The 22,448-nt window shown below is 37.7% G+C and overlaps 1 protein-coding gene and 1 long non-coding RNA gene across 2 annotated transcripts in view; one reads left to right on the forward strand and one right to left on the reverse strand.

Annotated features, from left to right (window-relative positions):
- Nucleotides 1-1,994: 1,994 nt before the first annotated feature.
- LOC110442403 lies at nt 1,995-2,929 on the reverse strand. The gene is made up of 3 exons (XR_002462014.1): nt 2,671-2,929; nt 2,371-2,432; nt 1,995-2,077 (listed from the first exon to the last, which is right to left on the reverse strand). It is a non-coding gene; the product is annotated as an uncharacterized LOC110442403 (long non-coding RNA).
- Nucleotides 2,930-18,619: 15,690 nt separating this feature from the next.
- The window catches only part of LOC110442410 (angiotensin-converting enzyme-like), a 16,648-nt gene continuing 12,819 nt past the window's right edge, over nt 18,620-22,448 (forward strand). Inside the window, exon 1 of the mRNA XM_021486006.1 lies at nt 18,620-19,005. The gene's annotated coding sequence lies outside the window, so the exon portion shown is untranslated. The remainder of the gene's footprint in view (nt 19,006-22,448) is intronic.

Genomic DNA, 22,448 nt, shown 5'->3' on the forward strand with positions numbered 1-22,448 from the left:
AATATTTCCAAAGCAAAAGGTTGGAAGTCTTTATATTGGACTAGTTCCTTGGAATGGATCCAACGTTAGCAACCAAAAAACAAGTCTACTGTGAAGGTCATAGGGACGACATATGTAAAACAAATCTTCATTTAACTTCTGAAGAACAAAAATACCTAGGGCCTTGATATTTGGCTGGTAGCAGACCAACAAATTTGCTAAATCAAATTAAATTTACAATACTTCCATTCAAACATGTAAAAAAAAGAACTTGCAGGCCTAGTGTCATAATATATGGATGAAGCTGGACAGATTTTGTGGGGAAAAAATCGCCTTGATCTTTCAAGGTCATAGGGATCAAAGATGTCAAAAAAACACATTATGTTTTGATGATAATTTCATTGGATAAGTTGTTCAAATGAATGACCTTGACCTATATTAATGGTCACAGTGGTTCAATGAGTTTAAACCTTAAAATAACCATGAAGCCTTGGGTGAATTAACCGGTTGCATGATGGGATAAATTGCTATCAAGTTAGTTCAACCTTTCAAGGTCCTTTGCTGTTGGACACCTGAAAGGGGTTTTCAATACCCAAGATGCACAGGGTGATGATATTTGGTCAGTATTTTGTTCAGATGAAGGGTTATTAATTATTTATAAAAAAAAAATCAATGCAAGATCTTCGACTCAATTTTATATCAATGAACAAAAAACGTGTTCAATTTTAAAGAGACAGAGATTCATGATTATTTGCTTGTAGCTTAATGGTGTTAAAGGAATATGAATGAATGATATTGAAAATGAAAATCACCTCTTTAAAATGAGTTTGACCTTGACCCTGTTTTAAGATCACAGCGATGAGTGAGCGATGCAGGCCCATTGGGCCTCTAGTTTTACCATGAGTCATACTTGTATATAAACATTGGTATTAAATATAGTTTTTCTCTTCATACAACATATTTGTTTATTTGAAAATCCGTCGAATATTCTGTTCACATTCTCAAAAATTGATGAGCTTAATTCAGTGGTTAGACTGTGACAGTTTGGTTGTGGACCTCAGTACCCAGCTCAACTCAACATAGGTCCAGATAGTTCAAAGGCCATGTTGACCTCAAGATACATATAATATGTAGTCGGAACTGAACGCCATGTGGTCCTCGAGATAGTCGGAATTAAAATCAGTATTAAATTCGAGAGTCGGAACCGAACGCCGTATGAACCTCGGGGTAGTCAGAATTAAATTTTGTAATATTTACATATGCATGGCATTGTCACTATATATAGACTATTTGAAAGCTGTGTCGTTGATGGGACTTTAAATACCATGCACCAAGACACATAATTATTAGCGTATTAATACAACACTGACCGGAACTACAATATCCAATGTAAATAAACATGACGGCAGCTGAAATATCGCTGGGCATTGTGAGACTTGTAAATGTGACAAAAAAAAGACAATATTAAAAAAAATATTTTTATTACAACAAAAACAAGAATAAGGTCTGCGATATCGTACAAAATGCACACAGGTTGAAATCATCAATGTCGGCAATGGAAACAACTTTAACACTCCGGCATGCAATTTATCAGAAATATCGTCTGTTACACTGCACTGGTCAACAGGGGTTCGTTACAAATGTCTGAAATACACATACTGATATGAGTAGCACACATAAACATAACCAAGGCATAAATGTATTTCAGACATTTGTAACGAACCCCTGCCTGTGCTCCGTCGCAAGATCACTCGCTTCAAACGGTATCAGTATCACGCGTCTCTCAGCCACTGTTTCCTCAGTTTCTAACGACATGTCAAATAACGAGGCTGTAGTCAGGTTCCCATACAATCAACAAATGAATTCACGCCTGGTCCTTCACAAATTCGAACATTCAACATCCCAAAAAACTCCCTCGTGGAGTGCAAGGTCGGATTCACAGTGTTCACTGAATTTATCCATGCGCGAAATTTGTCCCGGGGAAACATCGAAACAATTTCAAATCTAACTTTCAGCTCAGATTTCTATTGATATACTTAAATCACCCGCTAGCGCGCATTATGGTGTTTGCTTACAAAGCTTTGTCATTCAAAAGACCCTACAATGTAAAGGAATAAAATATACAATTATCTAATCTCACAGGCAGTTGTACATTACTATTTGATATATTTATCACGATTGCATATCAACTTAAATGAGAGTTCACATACATTACATAAATATATTTACTATGAACCATGATATGCAATATCTGGACATACAAATCATTACAGCGATATGCTGTTATGATGTTACTTGATGTATATAAATAGTTAATGATAAATACTTATTACTTATACATACAACATTTACATATACTTAGCAATCAATACATGAGTATCTGACACCTACCCTGACAATGGGTCAAGGGTCTTAGTAAGACTTTCGTCTGGACTACCAGGACAATGTATCAACTGAAAATATAATAAACAACTAATAAAGCAATGCGATATATTATAGATCACCTTACGATACATGAATTATAAAGACAACTGAATTTATTCATAAAACATTACGTATTCGTGATCAAATAGTGGACTTTATATATTTAGATATATAAACGTTGTTAACATACAATTATAAATGATTCATACGAAATTGCTTACAATAGAAGTGCTTTAATTGCACGTACATACTTATGTAAGAACCTACCTAAAATCTGTACCAAAACGACAAAGTCATCTGTCCGCCTGTCGGCAATGGCTGCCTCTATTTAACTCCCGCCAAACACGAACAAAACTGACCACAACCAAAACGACACAATATATGAACACATACATCAATGACGTCACACAGGTAAATTGGACATACATACACAGGTATATATAACATTAGTGGCTTCTTGTCTACGACGCCAAGGTGCGGTTTCGCGCAACTCTATTTATACCGAAACAGCAGAACTAACGCGGTATTAAAATCACCCTATTACACGAACGTCGTATGAACCTTGAGGTAGTCGGAATTAAAAGCCATATTGACCTCTAGATAGTCGGAACCGAACGTTGTATGAACCTTGAGGTAGTCGGAATTAAAAGCCACACTGACCTCTAGATAGTCAGAACCGAACGTCGTATGAACCTTGAGGTAGTCGGAATTAAAAGCCACATTGACCTCTAGATAGTCAGAACCGAACGTTTTATGAACCTTGAGGTAGTCGGAATTAAAAGCCATGTTGACCATCAGATAGTCAGACCCGAACGTTTTATGAACCTAGAGGTAGTCGGAATTAAAAGCCATATTGACCTCTAGATAATCGGAACCGAACGTCGTATGAACCTTGAGGTAGTCGGAATTAAAAGTCATATTGACCTCTAGATAGTCGGAACCGAACGTCGTATGACCCTCAAGATAGTCGGACCCAAACGCCGTATGAACCTTGAGGTAGTCGGAATTAAAAGCCATACTGACCTCTAGATAGTCAGAACCGAACGTTGTATGAACCTTGAGGTAGTCGGAATTGAAAGCCATGCTGACCATCAGATAGTCAGAACCGAACGTTTTATGAACCTAGAGGTAGTCGGAATTAAAAGCCATATTGACCTCTAGATAGTCAGAACCGAACGTTGTATGAACCTTGAGGAAGTCGGAATTAAAAGCCATATTGACCATCAGATAGTCAGAACCGAACGTTATATGAACCTTGATGTAGTCGGAATTAAAAGCCATATTGACCTCTAGATAGTCAGAACCGAACGTTTTATGAACCTAGAGATAGTCAAAATTTTAAGCCATATTGATCTCTAGATAGTCGGAACCGAACGTTTTATGAACCTAGAGGTAGTCGGAATTAAAAGCCATATTAACCTCTAGATAGTCAGAACCAAACGTTGACCGAACCTTGAGGTAGTCGGAATTAAAAGTCATATTAACCTCTAGATAGTCAGAACCGAATGCTGTATGAACCTTGAGGTAGTCGGAAATAAAGGCCATATTGGCCATCAGATAGTCAGAACCGAACGTTTTATGAACCTTGAGGTAGTCGGAATTAAAAGTCATATTGACCTCTAGATAGTCAGAACCGAACGTTGTATGAACCTTGAGGTAGTCGGAATTAAAAGCCACATTGACCATCAGATAGTCAGACCCGAACGTCGTATGACCCTCAAGATAGTCGGAACCAAACGCCGTATGAACCTTGAGGTAGTCGGAATTAAAAGCCACATTAACCTCTAGATAGTCAGAACCGAACGTTGTATGAACCTTGAGGTTGTCGGAATTAAAAGTCACATTGACCATCAGATAGTCAGACCCGAACGTCGTATGACCCTCAAGACAGTCGGAACCAAACGCCATATGAATACCAGGTAGCCTGAATTAAAGGTTGTAGGTTTTCACCAGGGTTAACTAAATGACCAAACCTTTCTGCAAGTCATCTCTATAGACAGATGGACTTTATAAACAGTAGTTTACATATACGTCCTATTCGATTAATAATACCACCATCGAACCTTTTCACCACCGTAGACCATAATGGACTCATCCCCATAAATGCACGGTAGAGTCTACTAAAGTTACCTAGGGGTGAAAGGGTTAAATGATTCCTGTTCCCCTGTTGCTCAAACCATTTGAGCTTCCTAGTCAACGATACATTAACCTGGCCAAGCGCACCGCACCACCTTTACATCCGGATCAAAATCAAAAGGCATGTTTGTATGGAAAAACTACATTATCATATATGTCGGCGTTTTTGTCTACACATTTATGAAATGTCAACACTTCTCAACATTTATTTTCAAGTTATAAGAACTGTGTCATTCTATCGTGGTTAAGTTCTCATACATTTGTCAACTATTGATGCATTATCACATGTCGGCGTTATTGTCTACAACAGTATGAAATGTCAGCACTAATCAATATCTTTCTGTCGTCGTTAAGTACAGATACAATGGTCGTCGTTAAGTACAGATTCATTTGTCAGAAAGTGCACGTGATGCATTATCATATGTCGACGTTATTGTCTACGAAATTATGAAATGTCAACACTGCTCAATATTTATGTTCAAGTAATAAGTACTGTACAATTCTGTCGTCGTTAAGCATACTCATTATAAAAACTGTACAGTAATTTAATCTTAAACGTCAGCTTTTAAAATAACAAATTGTGGATTGAGACCTGGTTGTCACAAGTGTAATTTCAAAAAGTTTAACATCTGGTAATAAGTTCAACCTATTTTTGCGTAATCTATGTTTTGTAGGAAGTACTATTCCGTTCAATGGTTTCCACTTTAAAGCTTCAATGAAAGTCAGGTTTTTGCTCTGTATAAATATCATATAAAATGTCTATTTTATATAAGCTAAAAGAAAATTCAAAGTCATTTTTTAAAAATCAAAGCCACTGTTTTTTTTGGTTTTTGTTTTTTGTTTTTTTGACTTTGAATCAAATATGTATGCAAAGTGTTTGTTACTTTGTTTTATCTGTATTATAGCGATTGTATATATAAACTATTTATATATTTCATGTGTTGCTGGATTGCACGATGTTCTGGTGCTAAATTTGTTCGCCATTCTGTGACCTCGAGGACAATGGGTGATGACTACATGGGTCACAGAATGGCGATAGGAATGTTCTATTCCAAGGTCTACGGCAATTTTTTTGTGAAATCATTTATTTTTTACACGTTGCAAATAGGTTCAATATTTCGTTTCATACTATTACTACATGGCGGGTTCAATAATTTGATCACACTATTAAATCACGTTATGTTAATCAATTTTCGGAACTTTGATTTTATGCTACTTTTATTATACTTCTGCTTCAGCACATGGATGTTGAATCCAATCCCGGCCCGGCACTTGGGGAACTTTTTTCGCAATAAGTTAGATTATATAGAGGATATAGCTTGTGAGTAGCACATTATATGCCTGACTGAGACACACTTGGACGACAAAGTGTCTACTGACGAATTACATATAGCCGCTTTTCATGAACCCTTTCGACAAGACAGAAACTTTGCGGTAGGGGGTTTATTAGTCTATGTTAATAATTTACTGAAAGTATGTCGCTTACAAACTATAGAATACCCTTGTGATGAAGTCATATGGATACAAATTACTTTGCCCAGATCAATTCTAATAATTGATACAGTTTATAGGCCTGAATACTCTGGCAATCATTTCTGGCAAAATCTATTGATAGTGCATTAGATATATCTCAAAATGTAGTTATTATTGGCGATCTAAACGTTGATTTATTTACTGTTTCCAATAACCATGTCCTTATTGATTGTATTAACACATTTTCCTTGTAAAACGTTATAAATGAACCTACAAGAATTAGTCCATCTAGATCTAGTTTACTTGACCCCATTTTTCTATCAGATTCACTTACTTGCAAAGAGTCTTCAGTTTTACCTATTGACAGAGCAGTAAGTGCTCATGAATGTTGTATTGTAGTTCTTCTGATCCAAAATCTTATTGGAAACTAGTAAAATGACTTATGAAATCCGGTGCACATTATCAAAACATTTCTTCAAAGACGGACCCAGCAACAAATAGTACTTTTTCAAACGTTGACGATAAAGCCCGTTTACTTAATAATACTTTTTGTAGTATAACCCGTGTTAATGATGTTGATATTAAATCATTCAGAAATAAAAGATGTTTTACAAGTTTTAAAGCTAGGGAAAGCTTCGGGAGGGGAGGGGATAAGTCATCATGTGCTGAAGTATACTGCTAACTCTATCTGCAAACCGCTTGAAATACTTTTTAACATGTCACTTTCTTCGTGGAAACTTGCAACCGTTATGCCGCTTTTCAAAAAAGGTGATCGTAATGCGCCGTGTAACTATAGACCTATATCCCTACTATCTACAGTTGGTAAAGTTTTTGAGCGTGTAGTTTACAAACACTTGTATAATTATTTGTTTGAAATTAACTTGTTTTATCGATACCAGTCAGGTTTTATGCCTTGTCATTCTCCTGTTTATCAACTTATTGAAATTTACCATAATATTTGTATTGCTTTAGAAGAAAGAAAACATACCTATCATTTTTTTGTGATATTTCAATTCAAATGGAAAATGGGTGAGTCATGTTGAGGCAGATTATAGTCCGGTTATGAAAAAGATTAATGTTTTACGAAAACTCAAATACTTGTTGAAAAGAGATTCACTTTTAAAATTTTATAAAACCTTTCATTTTACCAGTTTTTGAATATGCCTGTGAATTATGGGATGGTTGCACTACTTTTGAATCCGAGAAATTAGAGAAAGCTCAAAGAGAGGCGGCTCGAGTTATAACAGGTCTGCCTTCTTATAAGGTAATGATTCACTATATTTTGAAACTAGTTTAGAAACATTATCAGAGAGGAGAAACAAATGATAAACAATTTAACCCCCAGCTATTTATCGGCCCTTTTGCCAAACACAGTGGGTAACAACAATCGGTACAATTTACGGAACCAATTTGATTACAATATTTCTTCTTTCAGACTCTCCTCAAGCAACTCTTCTTTTTGCCATCGAGTTTACAACTTTGGAATTTGTTAGACAATACAATAAGAACATTGTCATCTTTAAATACTGTTATTTCGCGAACGCAATTTAAATATATTACATACGAAACTCAGACATCAGTGTAGCTCTTTGAAAACACATTTGTTCCGTTTTACGATTGTAGATAATCCATCATGCGCTTTTGGACATTCCTGTGAGGAAGTTGGTTATATTTTCTTAGAATGTACACTTTTTAATATAGTACGAATTACGCTATTTCAAAACACAAACTAGTTGAATATAATTTATATCCAGTAAATTTAGGTTTATTTTTATTTGGGAATGAAAATCTGTCAGTAGATACCGATACAGAAGTATTCAGACACGTGCAACTTTTCATCAAATCCAGCAACAGATTTTAAGTAAAATATAATAATTGAAAAATATAGTTTCTATGCTATCATGTAAATATCACTATGTACTGTACTAGAGGAAAAGGCGTTGATCAGTCGATATAACTTGTGCCTAATCCTCTGCTCAAAGTTGGGGCAACAGATATGTTTAAATCAATTGGCCGTGCAGTTTTTCCATTTCCTGTTACAGTGATGCCTGTGACCGACCCTTGCTTCAAGCATTGGGTGTATATCTAGCAAGGGGATACGCCTGGATACACATGTGGTGTAAATAGTTGTGTCTTCGGGAGCGAAGACTTAGAGAAAATGGATTGATGAATGTAGCAAACAGGTATCTCAATTGGAAGAGCGTCCATCTAGAGATCGAAGGGTCACAGGTTCGAACCCCGGTCTGGCCGTGCTTTTTCCTCTCCCGTTACAACAGCAGTGGGACAGGGGTCCTAAGACACTCGGGCATTATGTAACGACGATTATTTTGAGAAATGTTTAAATAATATCGTGTGGTTGTCGGATGGTCAAATGAATAACACAGAGATGCTTGTAATAGCTTATTTTGTTTTTAGGAATTCCACAGTATAACAAAGTGTTATACAGACAGTACATATACGTCACAGGTAGTCCGAGCGCAACCTCTCGAGACCTGACTCGGCCGAATTTATATACCTGAGATAGGTGTCCAAGTTGCTGGGTGTAGCAAGTGTCATTTATTATGAAATATTACGTAACTCTCAGAATATCATTGTAGAAGATGACAGATACCTTAAAGCTTATACATCAATGATATATATTCCTATTTGAAGTTACCTGTGCCGGTATTTATGTCACTAGTTTAGGGTCAACAGGAAGATGATTATTTTAAGGTGATAAAAAACATCAAACAATGTTAATACGATTCAGATTTGACCAGAACGAAATATTGTCAAAATTACCAAAAGGTAATAAAAAGTTCTGATTGAATTTGTCTCTATTTTTCACTATTTCACACCGTAACAATTATTTGGGTATTAGTGTAGATCATTCAAAAACATCATTTATATTGCCTTCCAGCTATAGCGAACTTTTCAGTCTTAAAAAACGTCATTTGATGTGTTCACGTTCAATAAGACAATACATTTCGTTTTGCAGTTGAAGTAATGCGTCATTAACCTCTATGTATACTAACTATATAAAGACCCCTAGAGCGTTCTCCCACTTCTTGAAGATGTTCAGCACCTCGAGATTGAAAAGGTTAAGTCTTCTCTCCACTATTACAACAATAAAACAAATATCCATTTGCCTTACTAGCCCGTGTGCCCTTAGAGCCCGGCGTTTAATGCGTTATACAAAATGAAAACAAGATGACACCCAATATACATTCGATAACCTGCATGTTCTAATATTCAAAGTACATGTTGCATTGTGCACAGTGAACCTTGAGGACACAATTATATTTGCAGAACTATATAAAAATATACTAGGAGCTCGCCGTCATCAACTTAACCTGCCGCCCAGAAAAAAACCCGCAGATAATCCTCGGAAATCTGTGTCCGACTTGGCGGGAAAACAATTACATCCTCTGCAGGATAGTCTATGCGTAGCGCTGGACCTGCGCTATAGTTTATAAAAAAAACTCTCCGAAAAAAGAAAAACCCGCAAAACGTCGAAACATAAATTTATATAATTACCCTATTCATGGACATTCGTCTAGCATATTTCATTACTAATGAAAAATAAAGCAAAGAAAAAATCTGTCCACACTCTACGGTACACGGCTAGAGAATGACCAAACTACTCTATAGCCACGTGTACCCGGCTATGTTCAACAGCACGTGCTGCTTGCTTCCTCGTGCCGATTAGACAAATAAATCCCGCCTTTTCTCTCAGAACCGCGGAATTATTTGAGTCTTCTCTCCACTATTACGCAAACACAACAATAATAATACAAAAATCCATTTGTCGTACTAGCCCGTGTGCCCTTAGTGAAATACAAAGAAATAGGTAATTGCCTTTTCCAAAATAATACACATTTCGTTTCTTTTATTGAAAATAAAAAAAACCCCAAAAAACTGAGATTAATCTATGCTAATGCCCGAAACAACCTACAAACATAACAACAGCCTTCTTTACAGCGAGTCCGCTACATATCCGTGATTAGCCGCCGCAGTAGCCCCTTCCGCTCTCAGGGAATGTAAACCAAAATTACCATCGCCGCTCACAACTTTCAAACGCTTCAGAATCGCCTCGCGTGCACCCGTGTAACTCAAAGGTTTATTCTTATTGATTAATCGACACTTGTCGCGTAAGCGTACCTCTTCAACATTACATAGGGACACGCCGATGTATGACCCTTACTGATGACAGTGTCTTTCCCAAATCGATACTGATCAGTCTTACTGTTCATGACCTGCAATGAAAAATGCTCTGCGAAAACATTAACATCGTTACAACGCAAATTGCTTAACTCATTAAAACGCAAAAAACCTGCAAACCCCAACAAACACATAGACAAATCTCTTACTACTAAAAGGTCTCTTGAATCTGTGAACTTATCACACAAAGAAATCAACATGTCACTAGTTACTGGCTCCTTCTTACATGATGGTTTAAGGTTACTCGACACATCGTCATCAGCGGCCATTTTCATGACGTACTTCAGTTTGGAAGATATTCCAGTTTTTAAAGTTTTTTTGTTATTTTATTGAAAAAGGAAATAGTTCAAAATACAATTTTGAAACATATTTTTCTTGTCCTTATTTGTTACGTGAACATGCATAATTATGCAGCCTCAAAAAAGGTTGAGAACATTTTATTTTAAAAAATTGGCATTTTCCATGGTTTTTTGGGGAAAAAATGATGAGCTTGCCGGATGCTATACTAAGGTCTAGGAAGTTATTGGGTAATCATAGGAAACACAATAGTTAGATTTCAATGGTTTTTAACCAATATTTCGTGTTGTGTTGAGCCATCTTAAGTCCCGTGCGCTTCGCTGCCTCCGTTAAACTCACAACGAAGCTATTCAAACTAGGGTCATCATGGCCATGTAACCTGTGGGTCCATTTAATCGAATACACAGACGCTGACATGACGGCATACGAGAATGGTTCTGGAACAGATGATTAATGTACAAAGCGACGTGAATAGCAATATCCGGCAAAGCCGAATGCCCATTAGAAGAAACAAATGCTTCCCAACGCTTAAAATAGCCAAAGTACTTTTGTTTGTATTGTCACTCTTACTTATTAAAAGTCTTTCTGGCAGCCCGTCGGCCATCTTGTGAAGTGGTGAATCCTCAGTCACACGAGCGACCCGTAGCTCACTGTCCACCGTATCTTTTAACCTCACACCTTTAAAACAAATATCACATAGCACGAAAGTCACTACCTCAAAACCTGTCTATCTGGTAAAGTCAAGCCTTAAGGCCTTCATATCAAAATCTAAAACGGGCCTCCCAAAGCATCCATTATCTCGTCTGCCTGCCAATGTAACGTTTGTTTTCGACAAATCACAACTTCCCAACACGAAGCCTCTGGCTATATCACTCTCAGTAAATAGCAGTGGCCAAAAAGCTGCCGATCTCCATCGTGGAATAATCAATGTTCCACTAGTTCCATCCTCTCTCAGTTTATTTACTGTTTTACAAACCAAACGAGGAGGGAGCACCAACAAGTTGTTCACCCCCGCCAAGGATACTGTGAACGCATCAACAGTCTCGGTGTTTTTACACCACCATCTAGAATTAAACCGATGACATTTACGAGTATAATCGGTAGCTAATCGGTCTTCCTGATGAGGGCCCCACATGCTCTCACATTTCTCGAACACCCAATGCTACACCTGCCAATCGTCACAATCGGTACATCTTCTCAGAAAATCAGCCGTCGTGTTCTGACCCCTAGGGAGCCATTGCGAATAAACTTGTACCTCGTGTTCCTGACAAAAATCGTATGCATTACAAGCAATGCCCTGCAATTCTGACTTTCTACTACCTACGTTTATGATGGAACATGTATTTTTACTGTCCGTCAATATCTTAACTTTCTCACCTTTGATCCTGTCTTTTGCTGTATACAATACCCGTTTAGCAGCTTCCATCTCCCTCCATACAGAACTGTTAGAACTCTCATGTTGGTCCCACGTGCCTAACACCACTTGACAACCCTTTTCGTACAGATTGTCTTTACTGGGAAGATTCCTCGACTTACCCTGTGTGATACAGCCAATAGACTCTGATGAGATAAACGCCCCGGTCTTAACCTCTGTGAAGCTACCACTCATGTAAAGTCTGACCTTCACCCGGGGACAATCTCCTTGGCATTGAGAAACTTTGCCATCCGGGAACGTATCTGGACTTACCTCCGTATATTTAGACCCCTCCGAAGAACACCTCGCTCCCAGCGAGACATCGCAACATTTAGTGCATGTCTCATCTCCGGCCTCTAAAGGTGGTCCCACACCTGGGGATAAAATACTTCTTGTATACGTCTCGCTTCTAGCACCCTCCAAAGGGTGTCCCGCCCCCGAGGATCTTTTACAACCGTGTGTGTGCGACTTATCTAAACGCACTACCCCTGACGGGTGACCCATACAAGGGAACACTTTACACTGTGAACATACCTTGTCTATGTCGTCTCTACCCCACAGAGTACCAACACTGCCAACGAAACCTCCATACCCAACCGAAGCATCCGTACAGACCACAGCTGAACATGTGACATTGTCTGTCAATCTAGAACCCTTACCGTTCTGGTCCTCCAACCAATGCACAATCTCATTCAGAGCTGCGGCGCTAACAAAAAGGCACGCATTCCAGCTAGCTCGGCTTTACAAACATTTGTTTAAGGACTCACACAACTAAATCAGCCAATCAGCAAGTGTTTCATACGTTTGTAGTCCCTATCTAAAATTAGTTCCGGCTAATTACTGGGCCACTGAGGAAGTTTAATAAGGAACTGATGACAGATTTTTAGTTAAATGAAATGTTCAGGTATTTAACTTTTGAAAAATGTATGCTTTTGATATATTTCCATGTCTGTGTGCGGATTTGCACAGGGACAAAATGTCTGGGGGCGTTTCTGTTTTGGGTCACCGGTTTTGCTTGTAAACTTCCGGTTGTCAACTTCTGGACGCTGTGACACTCTAATATGCCACTAAACCTATCAAAAAAGTCATTTTGTAACCTTTGCAAGGTATGTATTTATGAATCTAGACAGGTGTCACTGGTGTTGAATTTCAAATATTAAAGTTATTAGCTAAAATGTTTGGTAATAACATATAGTAAATGATTTAGTTGTGCGAGTCCTATAACTTACGTGTGCGTAACGTAGCTCGTGACCCCGCGATGTTCTGCATAGAGATGACCAGGCCAATGATAGCCGCCATATACCTAGCCGAGAATAGAAGCCGGCCCCCACTGACAAGCGCCATTGTATGCGACAACAAAGACACCAGACGTTCTACCCGCTCATTGGACACTCTGACCAGTCCAATTACACTTGTCATGTGCAAGCAGAAAACCAAAATCAAACCAAAATCAGTCAAACACATCTGTACGTACCAGCTTAAACTGTTAGCTCCCTCATCAGTACAGTGGCCACCCATACCATCATCTAGGTACATGCTTAGCTTGTGACCCTGACCCCGGACATGTTTGACTACCTCTCTCAAACCTTTGTAAACACGTACCCCGCAGTTGCTATGCCAAAAGGCAACACATTTAATACAAAAAATCTACACCGACCACTGACCATTGTATGAAAACCCAGAAATTTCCTATGACCCGGGAAGATTTCTAGATGATGATACGCAGCTTTTAAATCAATTGTAAACAAAATACCGCCCTGTTGGAAAAGGAACCTGGCGATGTTAGCGTCTTCATACTTATACCTGAACTTATGCAAGAATACATTTATATGTCTACAATCCAAAACTAGACGTGGATTTCCCGACTTAGTGAAAGCAACCGTAAGTGGATTAACCACGTTAGGTTTGCTACCAACCTGTCAACTTAGTTTGCAACTTCTCTCTCGCAGACCTGTTGTTCATCAAAAATACATCTGGGGGAATTTCTCTGAATGGTATCTTATAACCTTCGGAAATTATTGTCAAAACGGCACTACAAGCCCCAGATTTCTCCCAGTAACTCATCCTACCTCTGAGCCTTCCGACAGGTGATATAGTATTGTCAGCTTCCTTTACCCCCGCATCGCCGGTATTACATGACAAAACCACATGTTTTTGCACCTCCGCTGGAGAGGTTTTTGCTACGACGGACTCAACATGCTGAGAAACCAAGTTTATAATTAACATGCTGCCTACAGCACCACCACTCGGTCCCACACCGGCACTCTCCGGACATTCTGTGCGCCAGTGCCCCGGTCTCTCGCACTTCCCTGGTCTGTAAGTATAACTCTTGGGAGCATCCCTCGGTCCCGCTGTGTATCCAGCCTCCTGTTGGTGATTGGCACGGTTCTGCTGGTATTTGTCGTACGGCGAGTATCTCTTGGATAACCTGCCTCTCCCTCTGGACTTTTCAGCAACTGCCATCTTCCTATTAGCCCGGGCGCGGGCTCTGTCTATCCGCTTCTCGTCCTCGGAGTCGGAAGCAATATGATTAGCTTGATATTCCTCGGCCGCCTTACATCCCGACTCGGAAGTGTCGGCCAATAATATTATTTTTTGTCTATAGTCAAGCATATTAATACCTTCTAAGATTTTGGACCTCGCCTCCTCTCCGTCCTTGAGAACACTTTGTTCCACTTCCACCATTTTGGCTTTAATTTTCTGATTAAATTTGTACTGGTCCTCACAAGCTTTCCATGAAAACTTATGTGTCGCTTTACACAACATGTCTTGCTGGAATTTAGCATACTGGTTCGCCGAAATTTCTTTCTGAGCTGTAGACATGTTTTCCTGAAATGTACTCAACCTATCGGAAATTAGAGAGTCCTTGGCAGTCCTTCAATGCACACTATATCTGTTCCCGTATCGCAACGTTGATAGAAGGATCCATCGTGAAAAGAAAAAAATCTGTCCGCACTCTACGGTACACGGCTAGAGAATTATGGAAGGGGATCACCGCCATAATTATTTTTTATAAGATTAGTTACTTCTGGTTTGGAATCTAGTTGATAAGTGTCAATTTTCCATGCTATGTACATTTGTGTTGTTTCACTAGTTTACAAATCTATTGCGTGTTCATTCCATGCTATGCCACTTTCAATTCCATGCTATGCTAGTTTTACCGATCGCGATTTCGTGTTAACTTGTAGTATCTAATCCATTCCAGACACGTGATGTATATAATCAGTAAATTCTATCGGTTGATTTGATGCTTTCGTCATTTGTGTAAAAACAGAAATTCGAAACTAACTTTTTATTCAGAAATAGCTAAATAGTAAACTAATAACCTAGCACATGGAGTACGAGAGGTTTCCTCATTATTACGACAAGCGGCGCTGCGATCGTCTTAAATATACACGGACCGCTCCCCAACCGCATCCGGATCACCGTACGGACGCAATGTCATTATTTGTTTACGTTTTGACCATTGTATTTTTAAGGTTCTTATATTCATTACTGCATAAATTAAATATATCTTCAAGAACATATTAATGATGCCGTCAATATTGATGTAGACTGGGACAGTGCGAGAATACACTTTAAGGGCCTGCACAAGAAGAACTTGCTCAAGACCAGAAAATGATCACATAAACTAAATGCGAGTCTAATCTTGACAGAGCGTAGAGCTTGTCTTCCCCACTCAAATACACACATTTAAAAAAGTGAAAAAATAAGCAAAAGGAATTGTATCATAAGATAATGCATTCATACATCTATGTAGGTAAAATGTTGTTGTAACTTAACAATCTCTTACCCCCTATGGCAATCTCACCCCACCACCACCCCAATTATAATTCTTTATCACCTGTACTGCGCATGTCTTATTCTTACATATACAATTTAGCTTAAGTTTGGAGAAGAGTTTGAAGTGGCTTTTGAGGCAAGATTACGATAGGTCAAAGATAAGAGAAGAATATGAACCAACTTCCTCCACCTAACAAGTTATTTTTAGAGCCAGTCAGAGTAAACCATTATGTGTTTTTGTCCATACACATGAAACAGGAGTTTTTTAATAGGAATTTTCAATTGAAACAAAATCAAACATACTTTCAAACCCAACAAAAACGTGCTGTCATCAATATCCACTGCTTCATAGACAAGTCCGTAGAACAGATGTCCACGACAAAATTTAGTAAATTCACAGACTTAATCTGTGGTAAATTATACAATTATGAATGGTTATATATTTCTAACAGAATAATTCAAATTAAATAAATAACCTTTAATTGCTCTAATACAATGACAAGTATATTTAGTTTGCAACACTGAACATTATTTTAAAGTTAATATCTATGCAGCATTTATAATTACCCAGATATGCAATTCCCTTTTAAGGTAAAAGGTTATTTATATTTAAAATAAAAGGAAGGCACCGAAGTGATTAATGAAAGGTCAGATTAAGCATCCTCATCATGAGTAGAGCAACCCTACCTGCATATTAATTTAAGTACATGTATTACCCATATAATAGCTTTTGTTACAAAGATATGGACTTAAACAACTTTTCTTAATTAGCACTGACGACAATGTAGAAGGAAGTGACTGGAGTCTAAAATGTAAGTCGAATTCAGCATCTACACACATTAATTAGAGTGTCCCTATAGCTACATTGATGCCTACATTATGCATGTATTACCTAGATGTACCCAGAAATGGACCCAACACATTTTTTCTTAATGGGAATGGAGGCCGAGGTATTCATCCTCTGCAGACTTCGTGGAGTAGGGGCTGGGAATAATAAATGGTACTTGTGAGCAGAGACGTATACGTTTCTGTTGTGAGGCAAACGTACAAAGATGAAGATAAATAACGACATACATATTTACATCAGTCAATGATTTAATTTCATAAAAATAATATCAATATACATAAAGTTAATAAAACAATCACTACGACAAAGTTATCAACAAGTATGCTGGCATTACATATATCTACATACATGTTCATATATTTGATTTTAAACAAAGTAATGCAAAGGAATACTGAATAAAATATAATCATCATGAAATATCATGACTCAAGACCAGTTTTTAAGAAACTGATGCCTGTTTTTGACACCGGTGACCTTTCAAACATTGTGAAACATGATACATTTTTATATGCACTACCTCCATTGTTCAGGAAATGCCTCTTCACTGTAGGAGTTATTCAGAGTATCAAGGAAGTAGACGGTCTGCTGTCAAAAAACCAGTGATCAGTATATCACTTCATGCTGACCGAACCAGACCTACAGCAATTATGTCATTGAGATTTCAGTAATATTTGCTAAATGTTGTACAAAATGCACATGATTTTTTTTATAACGACTTAGAACAAGTATTTCCAATTAACTTTAATTAAAAAATATGTTTGATAATTGGTCAGCAATATCGACATCCAATATCACTCAATAACCACTGGTCCCATGAACTATAGCTATAGAAAGAGGCATACTTGTTTGAATCTGATGTCATCACGATCTAATAACAGTAGAACATTTAAATCTTGATTTTTATGCTAATTTCAGGCTGTTAGTTTTAATTAGCTGATCACTGTATGCTGTTCTGAATATATATAAATTTGCATCCACTTCTCAAATTTATCAAAATTGATTATGAAGCGCGAACAGGAAATAAATGTAAATAAAATGGCTCAAAGGTATTTGAAATTCTTACTGTAAATATTGAGATAAAAATCATGTAAAATATAAGGGTATGGCTACTTTTTTTGAAGTAACGTTATTATACTCAATTTACAGTCAGAATATCAAACACTTGTGATTGGATACTTGATATCAAAGTTTTACTTTCTACACAACGTATTAAACGTGTCGCAACCTTCCAAGACCGACTTGTCCCTTTGTCAAGCTATGACAGCACCAACATCAGTTCTGTATTTCAGACATGCATTTGTAACGAGGGTAAACATTTTGCCAGTTACCAAATACTTATGTGGGATTTCTGGCTACCACATCCTAACTATAAATATGACGATTTCTGCTACGCTACAAACAGTTTTGGCTCAAACCTAAATATAATACAGTTCAATTGCTGTCATAACCAAGACTTACCGCACTGTCGACTGCATTTTCCAAAATCAACTGCCACAATCGGGTATGCTTCCAGTTTAAAGGAGCGTGCATTATTTTCCGCGAATTTTGCTGGCGATTTAAGCGACGGCTGTTGTCTTAATGAGAACTAAAATTCCAGAATGAATTCCTCATTAAGACGACAAGCGGCGCTCCATCATCAACGTTAGTTTCGAGCTTTTATTATGTAATTGTTTTTATTTTTAAACACAGAGTGAAGTGAATTCTAAGCTAACACAAAGTCGCGATCAGTAAAACTAGCATAGCATGGAATGAACAGTGGCATAGCATGGAATGAACACGCAACAGATTTAGATTCCAAACCAGAAGGAACTAATTTTATAAAAAATAATTATAGCGCTGATCCCCTTCCATAGATAATGACCCAACTACTCTTTAGCCACGTGTACCCGGCTATACTCAACAGCACGTGCTGCTTGCTTCCTCGTGCCGATCAGACAAATAAATCCCGCCTTTTCTTTCAGAACTGCGGGATTATTTGATTATCTTCTGTGTGTACGTCGAAGATCCGCTTGGCTATCACGCTGAAATATGTGTGTACTCGGAAATTTGAGTTCCTGGAGTCATGAGTTAATGATATTTTATTTTCTGTATCCCATCACATATAGAATTTATTCAGCGAAGGGAAATATGGATCGATGTTAAAGATACATATGTAGGTTTTAAAACACTAATAAACGCAACATATGTTACACGTAATACAAGCCACTGCCGTCAGCCACTGATACAATTTACCGTGAACTAGTCGTACATGATCGCCCCCGGTACACGAACCGTGAATGGCGATATTTAAACTGTCGGTATACGTATAATACAAGTACACCCTACATTTAGCCTACACGTAAACAAAGCCACCATGTTGTAAAAGTCTTCACGGAAATAGTGTAAGGTAGACCAACGACTTTGTGAAGTTTTGGTTGGACGTACGAGTGCAGAGCGGAGGATACACCGAGTTGTAAGTATACACAGACACACATATGTATTAGTACTTGTTATTCATGGTACAAAATGTGGGTAAATGTTGAAATAAATCGTCAGATTTGACGTATCAAATACATAATAAAACCGGAACAGCTGTCGTAACCCCCCCCCCCCCCCCCCCCCCCCCGAGATCTGTACAAGTGTTATCGATCGCTATCAATTGTCAATATACCATACAATGGACGAACAGTAGGTAGGACGAGTTGGTATAGCGTATATGTTGTTCTCCGAGCACCTTACCCCCGGGTAGGAACAGAGAGGTTTATGCTTTTTCTAAAGAGCCCCAATCCCCCACCCCAACTTTTAACCCGCCTCCACGCCATCGTTTCGTTAGAAATTTCCTTCCAAAGTTTTGTGTATAATTTTGGGAGGTATCCTCTTTCTATAACACCGGAATTTGTACATGTCCCGGACCCCCGGACACCGAGCCTCATTTTAAAGAGCACGTGTCCTCCGACCCCTCCTCATACTAACCCCAACCCCACCAGTTACAGAACAGTCTATGAACATTGTGTACACTAGGGACCGATACACCAGCTGTAGTGAAAGTCTGGTGTAAATACAATGCAACCGTGACCTTCTTTGTCGTCGGTTAATGTCAGGGAACCGTCCCTCGGAGTCATTGTCATTTATTACTCACGACACACTGAGTACATAGGATAGTGTGTAACACACTGTAGGAAACAGTTTGATATCGAGATCAATAGGTAAATGGCCAAGTGATACAACAACATGTAATTTTACATATTTCACGATGTATACACCCTTTCTGAATTATCAATCGTTAAACTGAAATAAGTATTATACTTATACTTTCATTGTTTAGTTTAAAACTACACCCGCGAGATCATATAACATGTAAACTAACACATATACTGTAGTTAGTATAAGGCTAGGTAGATAGTGAGGCAAAACTTGAAAAGCAACAATATTTCTGTGTCTTATGTCTTGTTCCGGAGAATATATCAGAATTGGGATGTCCTAACATTTCTTTATTCTGTTATATGTGGATGTGCAATAGTTTTTTAATGTTACTAAGGTCAAGGTTAATGCCATTGTTGCTAGGAAAGGGGGGTGGGGGTCCTCTCAAAATAAAAAGTATTGATCTTTCTAACCCACCAATGTTTATTTCGGTGGTAAATAATAGTTTGTTTATATCATAAATCATACCCAGGGGCCAGAGGGGTTAAGTGAGCACCCCCCTGCTGTCAGAAGGTGGCCTCATTTTTTCATAAGTATGGACCTTCTAGAACATATTTTAGCTGGCCACCCCTCTGGGAAATCAACTGGGGATTTTTTGTGTGGGGTCATATATAACCTTAACTTCGCAAAAAATGTGATTTTGAATGAAGGGGATAGGGGTCCAGAAAGTGCTATATCATTTCTCATCATCATCATATGAATAATTAGATGGTATATATAGATCATGTATGCATCACTTAAAATGTTGGTATATAAAGTTTACAGTTTGACCTCCACTCTAGAGATCAAATGTCAAATAACAGCAAAAAGTATCGTTTTTTCCCCCAAACCACTCTTTATTGTTTATTGTCATTTCAAAAAATACAGAAATTGATCAAATAACTTGTTTTATATGTGCCATGGGTAACATATCATTATTTTGTAGACCTATTTCCTTGTAGTTCAGTGAGGGAAACAAAAGGTAGCCACTGTGTTATGTATATTGTTATATAGAATGGAATTATAGATTCTGGGGGTAGGGGTGCAGAAATGGGTGTAACTTATGTTATAGTCATTCTTCCCATTAATGGATGGTAGTTATATGTTGAGTATGCATTGGCCATACTTTCTAAAGTTATACATTTTTGTTTGACGCTACTGCCAAGGTCATATCAAGGTCAAAGTTCAAAATTCAAAAGTCAAACATGAGAATCTAATTTTTGTTTAATATTATTGACCAAAAAAGATTGTTCCTAATACAAACCATTTAAGCATGTTTTAGCTGATCTCATTGAAAGAATAAACACTGGTGGGTTAGAAAGATTAATTCTCTTATATGTGGATGTGCAATAGTTTTTTTAATGTTACTAAGGTCAAGGTTAATGTCATTGTTGCTAGAAATGGGGGGTGGATGTCCTCTCAAAATAAAAAGTATTGATCTTTTAAACGCACCAGTGTTTATTTTATTTCGGTGGTAAATAATAGTTTATTTATATCATTATATCATAAATGGCTCGTGCCATATATAAATGGGGTCCCAAAATCCAAGAAAGCCCCCAATCAAAGTCAAGGTCACGGATGTTAAAATAGAACAGGATTGGTATCATATCAAGATAACGCGTTGTTTTCCATTCTGGTTCGTCAGTGTTTGGTTTGATTGTAAAACATGTATTGGATTTGATATCTGACTTTAATAACGCTAATGATTCTTTGATTTCGAAATGCAGTATAGCCGCGGTCGTCCTTGTTTCTCAAAGGTCGAGATATACATGTTTGTTATAGTAATAAGATTTCGTTCAAACTTGGTAGTAAATGGTAATTAATTGATAATTAAAGAACATATATTATCAGGATCGCATAAAACAAAATGGCCACCATCACTTCTGATTTGTCGAGATCTTACGGGTTAGGACTTCCGTTCTGGTAGTCTCATTTTGTCTGTATTTGGTGGTTTGTGTTGTTTTGTGGGATTTTGTATACGTGTTTAACGTTTGATTTACACCATTCCTAGATGATCTCTGTTGTGCAGACTTTTGTTTGGCGACTATGGGTAATATACGGGGCCCTTACCGACCTGTCAGAATTCAAATATTTTACTACTTATGTATTTAACGAAGAGGTGTATTAGGAATGAAAGTCAAATTCTGGATTACCTGAACACTTTATCGCGTGATATATATTTCACGAGCTATGACGTCACGCGGTACGATGGCGTAAGGTAATTGTACTCTAATGTGGCTTAACTCATTTCTATCAATTTATGAAAATATGTATCTGGTCTAATGTTTGGTTGACAAATTCCCGAAAAAGGTACATGTAATATTAGGAGTTCGAGGAAGGCTGTTATCAATTTTGAAAGTCATGTATAAAAAAGTTAAGACATGTGTCTCATCTAAGGGAAGATGTTCCGATTTTTTTGCAAACAACATGGGTCTCGCCCAAGGGGAATTTTTATCCCCAATTATGTTTTCAATGTATGTAAATGACTTTGAAAATGACTTTATTGCTAACGGTGTTAAACCGTATGATTTTGGAGAACTCAGTCTCTTTTTATTAATGTATGCGGATGATTTGGTGCTACTTGCAGAATCAGCCAATGAGCTACAGAATATGTTAAATAGTTTGTCTATATATGCGAACTCATGGAAATTGACCGTTAATACGGCAAAAACTAAGATTGTTGTCTTTAGAAATGGAGGCCGCTTACGAAATAACGAGGAATGGTTCTTCGATAGA

This window comes from Mizuhopecten yessoensis, unplaced genomic scaffold, assembly GCF_002113885.1.
Source record: "Mizuhopecten yessoensis strain PY_sf001 unplaced genomic scaffold, ASM211388v2 scaffold716261, whole genome shotgun sequence".
NCBI lineage: Eukaryota > Metazoa > Mollusca > Bivalvia > Pectinida > Pectinidae > Mizuhopecten > Mizuhopecten yessoensis.